The 8,055-nt window shown below is 37.6% G+C and overlaps 2 long non-coding RNA genes across 2 annotated transcripts; both read right to left on the minus strand.

The window, feature by feature from the left end:
- Positions 1-208: 208 nt before the first annotated feature.
- On the minus strand, positions 209-1,461 carry LOC134204049 (uncharacterized). Its single transcript, XR_009977765.1, has 3 exons — positions 1,361-1,461; positions 601-1,066; positions 209-522 (listed from the first exon to the last, which is right to left on the minus strand). It is a non-coding gene; the product is annotated as an uncharacterized LOC134204049 (long non-coding RNA).
- Positions 1,462-6,179: 4,718 nt separating this feature from the next.
- Positions 6,180-7,049, minus strand: LOC134204050 (uncharacterized). The gene is made up of 3 exons (XR_009977766.1): positions 6,790-7,049; positions 6,381-6,549; positions 6,180-6,288 (listed from the first exon to the last, which is right to left on the minus strand). It is a non-coding gene; the product is annotated as an uncharacterized LOC134204050 (long non-coding RNA).
- Positions 7,050-8,055: the final 1,006 nt, after the last annotated feature.

The following is an 8,055-nucleotide window of genomic DNA, read 5'->3' on the forward strand; positions in this document are numbered from 1 at the left end:
AATGTTTGACAAAAGCTGACTTCTTAAAATAACATTTTTCTTTGAAAACTAAGTGTGTATTTTACAATCAAAACAACTAGTAATTCTTTTAATACAACAGGCAGTGTGTACTTTCAATTTGAGGTCAATAATCCCCAATAAGAATATAAACAGTTAAAATACATTATTTTGTTCATTCTCCCATGTTATTATCTCATTCATTTTCGATTTTTGATTTACATTATAACGTACAATTAAAATTTATAATACACCAATGTAGTAAAATGATATGCATTTCCGGATCAGACTGATTCATACGTGGCTTCTGCTGGGGATGACTGGCTGGCCGGGTTATTAATGGCAATCAGGGATGTGTTGAGCACCGAGTTATTGGTTGATTGCTGCCTCGGTTGCTGTTGTAATGATTATGCGAAAAACTGGTCATTTAGGGCCGTGTTGAGCACCGAGCCACCGAGTTCTTCATCTGCTCAGTTACTGGTTGGTTTCTGCTGCCTTGGTTCTGCGGAAACTGGTCATCGGGTGCTGGAAAGAAATAGAGAATACACTCAATATTAAATGGCTGGATATGCTGGATAGTAATAATAATTTAATAACACTTACCACAACAAAACATATTCTTTTCCATTAGAACATGTTCCTGATTTGGTAAAACAAGGCTGGTTGAAATAATTATTTCCATTTACTCTATTCCTTACTGAATCTGTTTTGCACTTCGTGTCGCGCCTTTTTTTCGACTGACAGCTCAATCAGTTGCCAGAAGGATTAAACTTATTACCAATGTTGCCAAACTTACAGAAGATGGGAATGTCATTTGAAAACTTTCAAACTTTTAATGAAACAATTTCGCATTCAGAATAACAATGTTTTATTTAAAGAAATATTTTCAAATTGAAAGTTTTATTCTCACTCATTTATTTTTTTTCTGTGTAGTTTTAATTAAATGTTTATTTTGTGGCAGGCGTTGAAGCCTCGCCGCCACCCACTGCCTCATCATCCACGCCATCTTGTTTCCGGTTTTGCGGCTTATTTTTTTTCTTCTGCTGAGCTGATGGCTCGACTTTAGACCCTGCGAATTAAAAAAAAATTTAAAAAAACTTGAATGAAAAGAAAGTTGAATATGTTCAAGTTTTGGCAGGTCAATTGAATTCAACTGAGTTGTACAATTCACTTGCTGTTTCAAAACGTTGAATTAAGCCCTCAGTACACTGTTTGTCATGATGACAAATATTTGTCAAGTTTATCCGGATATCTATCAGACTGATCAGAAATCGACATGGATATCAGGCTGACTTGACAAATATTTGTCATTATGACAAACAGTGTACTGATAGCTTAAAATAGCAAATAGGCACACACTCACCTTCATCCTCCACTGTATGAAAAAGATTTTTAATTATTCTCTCCGCAAACGGGTTTTTGACGGGTACTAGGTTATATAGCACCCCCCCCATCAACAGCGTTCCTGGATGAGGGGAAGGGAAAAAAGGCCTTTTCGCCAGTGAGTTTTCCTCCAGCTAGTGTCAAAAAGTACAGTAATCGATTGATTTTTACACACCGAAAAGCCGCCATTACCGAGCGTGGAAAGCTGGATTTACCGACCTACCGATAACTACCGATTTTTCTGCAATCAAGTTACCAATTTATCCAAAATTAATCTGGCCACCCTGGCTGAACCGGACTGAAATGTCAAATGAAATATTTCCAGCTGCAGCTTATGCTACGTTTAGACAAGGCAAGTGAATTGAGCAAGTCGCTTGAATCGAACGCGAATGCTACGTTTAGACAAGGCAAGTGAATTGAGCAAGTCGCTTGAATCGGACGCGAATGGAACGTGTAAACACCTTAATTCAATTCACTTGAACGAAAAGAAAGTTGAACATGTTCAACTTTTGGCATGTCAATTGAATTGAACTGAGTTGTTCAATTCACTTGCCCCGCCAAACCGCAGCACCATTAAATTCACTTGAACGACAAGAAAGTTGAACATGAACTTTTGGCAAGTCAATAAACGAATCCAAGTAAAAATAAGAAGAAGACACTCGACGGTGTTAACTTTGACAGATCCTACAGCACAGCATAGGAAGATCATTTTAAAATGCTTATAATAAATTCTAGACAAATTGTAATTAAAAACTGATTGATGTAGGATACGGAAAAAGTTCTGAATTACATATTCGGAAGCTTATCTCAATTTTTTGAATATTTTCCAAAAATGTATCTATCATACAGTTCGGAACTTTTTCCGTATCATACTTCAATCAGATTTTAATTACATTTTGTCTAGAATTTATTATAAGCATTTTAAAATGATCTTCCTATGCTGTGCTGTAGGATCTGTCAAAGTTAACACCGTCGTGTGTCTTCTTCTTATTTTTACTTGGATTCGTCTATTGAATTCAACTGAGTTGTTCAATTCTCTTGCCCTGTCAAAACGTAGCATTAGGCTGTGAACCAGCCTCCAGTGAACCAGTCGGGGTCTCGCCGACATTTCTCACCAACATGAACGCACGGTTCGTGGTTGCAAACAATCCCATTTGATTTTGCCATGACAGCTACTCGTGGTTGCAAACAATCTGAGTAAAAGTGTGAGTGAAATGTGCGTGTGCGTACACGCTCGCAGAAAGCCTAATTCCAGCGATTCGTTTAACTTTTAGTTAAAATTTGACAGTTCGATGGTTATTTACCCATCGTGGTTAAAATTTACTCCGAAGCCGTCCCATTTGAGTTTTGACAGATTGATAGTTATTTGGAACAAAATGGATTTGGCGCCAATTTTCTCGCGAACAAAGTTTAACTATCAAACTGTCAAATCTAACCATGCTCCGGAGCAGGGTTATTTTTAACCACGGAGAAATAACCATCGAACTGTCAAATTTTAACTAAAAGTTAAACGATTCGCTGGATTGGTTCACAGCCTTATAGGCCTTGTTTACAACGGCTGAACAGGCCTGCAAGCCCGAAGCTGTCACTTTCATAGAAGAACTGTCAATTGACGATAAAATCAGCTGTTTTTAAACGTCTCGTGAAAAGGTCTATAAACCGATAAACCGCGTTCAATGTCCCTTCTCATTTCTGCACATACGGTTCAATAAGGGCTCATTCACAAATTACATAACGCCCTAAGGGGTGGGTGGGTAGCCAATATTCCGTTACAAAATGTTACGGCTTGTCTAGGGGGTAGGTGGGTTTGTTCAGTTCTGTTACTTGTTTCAGGTTTAATTTCTATCCATGCGAATACATTTTCGCAGCTTCTCCTTCTGACGCACGCTCTTCGTTCCCACTGATGGCGTAGGTAGCGCTCGTAACAGGATCGTCGCGACAGAGAATCCAACGATGGCAATATGTTGCAGTGTAGCGGTAAAATCATAGAGCCAGCATCTGCATTTAAGTGAAATAGGTACTCTTGTGATATTCTGACTATCGAATGGTTGCTGTTGTGTTGGTGATTAGAAATCCGCATGTTATGAAATCTGTCCTTTTCAGGGCATTAAATTTTTCATTGGAGGAATTTGGTTTGATTGAGAGTAAATTCATGAGATGGTTGCGTTAAATCGGCAGCAGTTACGCAAAAATTCATTAGATTCAATCCATCATTTTCCTTCTGCAGAGTTAGTGATTAAAAATCCATCGAAAGATAAAGACGCTAATAGTTTGGAATCTATCCTAATTTCGTGACGATCTCGAATTTGAAAATTTCCGTTTTACACCCCGTATCTGAGTCTTGCCCTTAGACGTAGTTTACGTCAAAAAATTATGTCAACAATCTTCCTCCCAAACATAATGGTGGTCCTGAAAAGAACCGATTTATTTCCACTTATGTGCCTCAACAGCACGGCGTTGATTGCCAGATTCAAAGATGCTGTTGGGAACACGGAAGTAAAGATGTACTGCTGTTGCCACTACCGCCACCACCACCCAACGAAAAATTTCATCCGCATCATCACTCATAAATTTTAATCAACGAGCCCTCCCGTGCGAACGAAATCATCTGTGGAATGCATAATCAGGAATGCATCACGCTTGAATTTGTAATGCTAAAACGCATCATTCCGCTCATTTGCCAAAACATCATTTTGGTTTAAAACGCATTCGAAATTAATTTGGGGGCAATTTATTGCTTATACATGAAAGAGTGTCTAATATTTTATGCGAGAAACGTCAAATCACTGTTTTTAACAAAGGAGAACAAAAGAAAACATACGATGATTCAACTCATCCAGGAGTTTTAAGGTGCTGAGTTGGGTTTCAACTCACGCTTGATTAGAATCGTCCATGAGTTTTGAGTTTTTACCACCACAGACCAAACCACAGGCGTTATCGCTTGAATCGCCCTGGTCCGTTCTCCGTGACATCCAAAATGAAAATGACGCGCGCACGCGAAACAGGGGGCTTTATATACACAGGGAAAACGAAGCAGTGGATCAAAAGGCCCGTACCTTACTGCAATCTGATGTCCGTGTTGGGGATTTATGAACGGAATTGAATTTTTCACCCGATTTGGAAAGAAATAACATTTTCAATAGTTTAACGTTGATAATCAATAGTATCAATAGAATTGGCAAATTGCTGGAGAGTTTCCGAATTTATTGATAAGCAAATCTCGAAAATCCATCGAAAGATAAAGACGCTATTAGCGTTTGAAATCTATCCTAATTTCGTGACGATCTCGAATTTGGAAATTTCGGTTTTACACCCTGTATCTGAGTCTTCCCCTTAGACGTAGTTTACGTCAAAAATGGGCCTGATTTCGTTTAGTAAAAGGAAACTTTATTAATTATTGAACATATTTCTCTTCGTTAAAGGTTACCCAATTAAACACTTATAGGACGATCATGCCCTCAGTGGAGACAATGGGTTCTTAATAATATTGTTGTCATTGTTGTCATTGCATTATACTTAACGTATGCTGTACTTGAAGCGACACGTTGTAATTATGCCATTATGAATACTAATTGAAAACAATAATTTCCCCAACAAGTTGGCTTTCCTACCTATATACTGCCGCCGCAAGCGTAATCCAAAAAATTTAGATTGATTATCAAGACGAAATGAATCCAATTTCATTTCTAGCAGATTCAAAGTTTGTCTATTAGTTAATGCATTAAAACTATCAATTTCGAATTATCAAATATATATTTTCTTTCATTGATTCAATAATACTTCTAATATTGGTACCGTTACCCTAGCAGAGTGAACTCTGTGGCTTTTAAAAGAAATGAACATATACCAATTTGATGAGTACTGTACGACTTATATTTACTCATACCATATGTGTTCCGATGGTTTTGTGGTATGGCAAGCGCTTTCCACCCCAGAGGTCAGCAGTTCGAATCTAGGTGAATTCAGCATAAAACATTTTGCAATTTTTTTATACGCAAAAACAGTTTTTTGGCCATAACTCCAGATTGCGATGAGCTATTGATCTAATTTTCAATAGCAAACAATGGGAGTGAATTCAAATCGGACAATGGGAAGTTCGAAAAGTGCACGAATAAAAATCCACACATTTTTATTGGCAAAAATCTAAAGAAATTTCCAAATAAATTTTATGTGTGCGTTAATAACCACCCGCTATAGGAGAATCCACATAAAGGTTATTAGTTAATAACGGTTATGTGTGTTTCCACATATACGCTATGCGAATTCACATAGACGTTATGTGGGAAATGCTATAGTCAAAATTTATGTGTGCCACACATAATGGATATGATTGAATTTTTGTCAGTGTGTGTCTACAAATTTTGTACACATACACACATACATACATACACACATACAGACATCACCTCAATTCGTCGAGCTGAGTTTGTTTTTGAAGTAATATTATAGCCTTTACGTACATTTAGTGTACGAGAAAGGCAAAAAAAACACACACACACACTCAATTCGTCGAACGGAGTCGATTGGTATATAACACTATGGGTCTCCGGGCCTTCTATAAAAAGTTTGTTTTTGGAGCGATCATATAGCCTTTACCGTATACTTAGTATACGAGAAAGGCAAAACATAAAATGTATGAGTCTAGCATATGAGCATCATTCATATTCAATTATAATGGGTATTCAGATTATTAATAGATTCTAATGAATGAAATAAGGCGGTATTTTGGTTGGGTTTCCAATAATTTTACATTGAAAGAAATTTGGAGGAATAATTAGAATCAAATAGCACAAGGCCTTCCTTTATTCATCAATAGCTTTTTTGTTGGTAGCTTATTAAGCTCTGATATGACTCGGAAAATGTGTGGCATAACATCTAACGGAATAGGTATGCTGCGAAAGACTTGTGCTGAAATGGAAGAAAAGAGGATTTATAATTAGTTATAATTTGTTCATGTTAGTATGGTAATTAATATGCATGTTTATCAATACCTTGCATACCTGGATTCCTAGCCGTATAGCTAAATATAATGCTGTTCTGATTCGGTGGCCCTACTCGTCCATGTTCCGTACAAGTTCCACTGAGTGTTTTCATGGCTGAATCTCTCCAAACCGTACGAAAACCTGTTGTCATCCATACACATCTTCAATGGCTGCTGTCTAGCATAATCTGCAATCGAAAATAAAATGTTTCATTAGTTTGAAAATAGGGGCCCTCCTTAGCCGTGCGGTAAGACGCGCGGCTACAAAGCAAGACCATGCTGAGGGTGTCTGGGTTCGATTCCCGGTGCCGGTCTAGGCAATTTTCGGATTGGAAATTGTCTCGACTTCCCTGGGCATAAAAGTATCATCGTGTTAGCCTCATGATATACGAATGCAAAAATGGTAACATGGCTTAGAGCAAGATTACCGGTGGTGAGTTTGAGCCGTTTGGCAGCGCAGTATCATTACTTGACACTTTACCGGTCGCTACTAAACGCGTTGCTATAACAGTAGCGCGACTGACAGGTGACCAAATTTGGTAGCGCGATAAGAGCGCTGCTATTTGATGAACTTTCAAATGTCAAACGTCACCGGTACGGAATACAGCAACCAAATTGAGAGCCGAAAATAGTGACCGATACGGAAACGAGTGACGAAACTAAAATGAAAGCGCTGAGCGGGTGATTAAAATGCTCGCGACCGATAATGTAGCGGCCGGTAAAGTGTCAAGTAATGATACTGCGCTGCCAAACGGCCTAAACTCACCACCGGTAATCTTGCAACTGTATATGTGTATACACCATGAAATGATTAAATCAAATTTAAAGCAGACCCCACACGACGGATAAAGTTAATCGAAAAAATCTCCACGGGAAAGTTTTTAAAACGACGAAGTTTTTAAAACACTTCTCAAAAATTCTAAAAGCAATTTAATGAAAAACGGTAAGCAGTATGGGGTTGGACTATTCTTCTACTGTATAATAAATGCGATATTTCTATTAAATATTTTATTTTCTAATATTACACTTAAAAAGTATAAGAAAAGTCCAACCCTGTGCTGCTTACCCTTTTTAATTTAATGGCTTTAGAGCCATTTTTGATTTTCGAAAATAATCGCATTTCAATATTTTTTTTCGCCATATAAAGAATTAGTGACTCAAACTAAATGTCGAATATTGGCTAAACGACCCTGTTAGGAGCTCGCGTTTCCACTGGATGGAAGAAGAGACCTATACTAAGTATTGACTAACAATTGGAGAGCCATTTTTGATTTTCGAAGAATAATTGCATTTCAATTTTTTTTTCGCATATAAGAATTAGTGACTCAAACTAAATGTCGAATATTGGCTAAACGACCCTGGTTAGGAGCTCCGTTTCCACTGGTGAAAGAAGAGACCTATACTAAGTATTGACTAACAATCTGGAAGCCATTTTTTGATTTTCGAAGAATAATTGCATTTCAATGGTTTGCTTTTCGACATATAAATTAGTGACTCAAACTAAATGTCGAATATTGGCTAAACGACCCTGGTTAGAGCTCGGTTTCCACTGGGTGAAAGAAGGAGACCTATACTAAGTATTGACTAACAATCTGAGAGCCATTTTTGATTTTCGAAGAATAATTGCATTTCAATTTTGTTTTTCACATATAAGGAATTAGTGACTCAAACTAAATGTCGAATATTGGCTAAAG

This window comes from Armigeres subalbatus, unplaced genomic scaffold (assembly GCF_024139115.2).
Source record: "Armigeres subalbatus isolate Guangzhou_Male unplaced genomic scaffold, GZ_Asu_2 Contig37, whole genome shotgun sequence".
Classification (NCBI taxonomy): Eukaryota; Metazoa; Arthropoda; class Insecta; order Diptera; family Culicidae; genus Armigeres; species Armigeres subalbatus.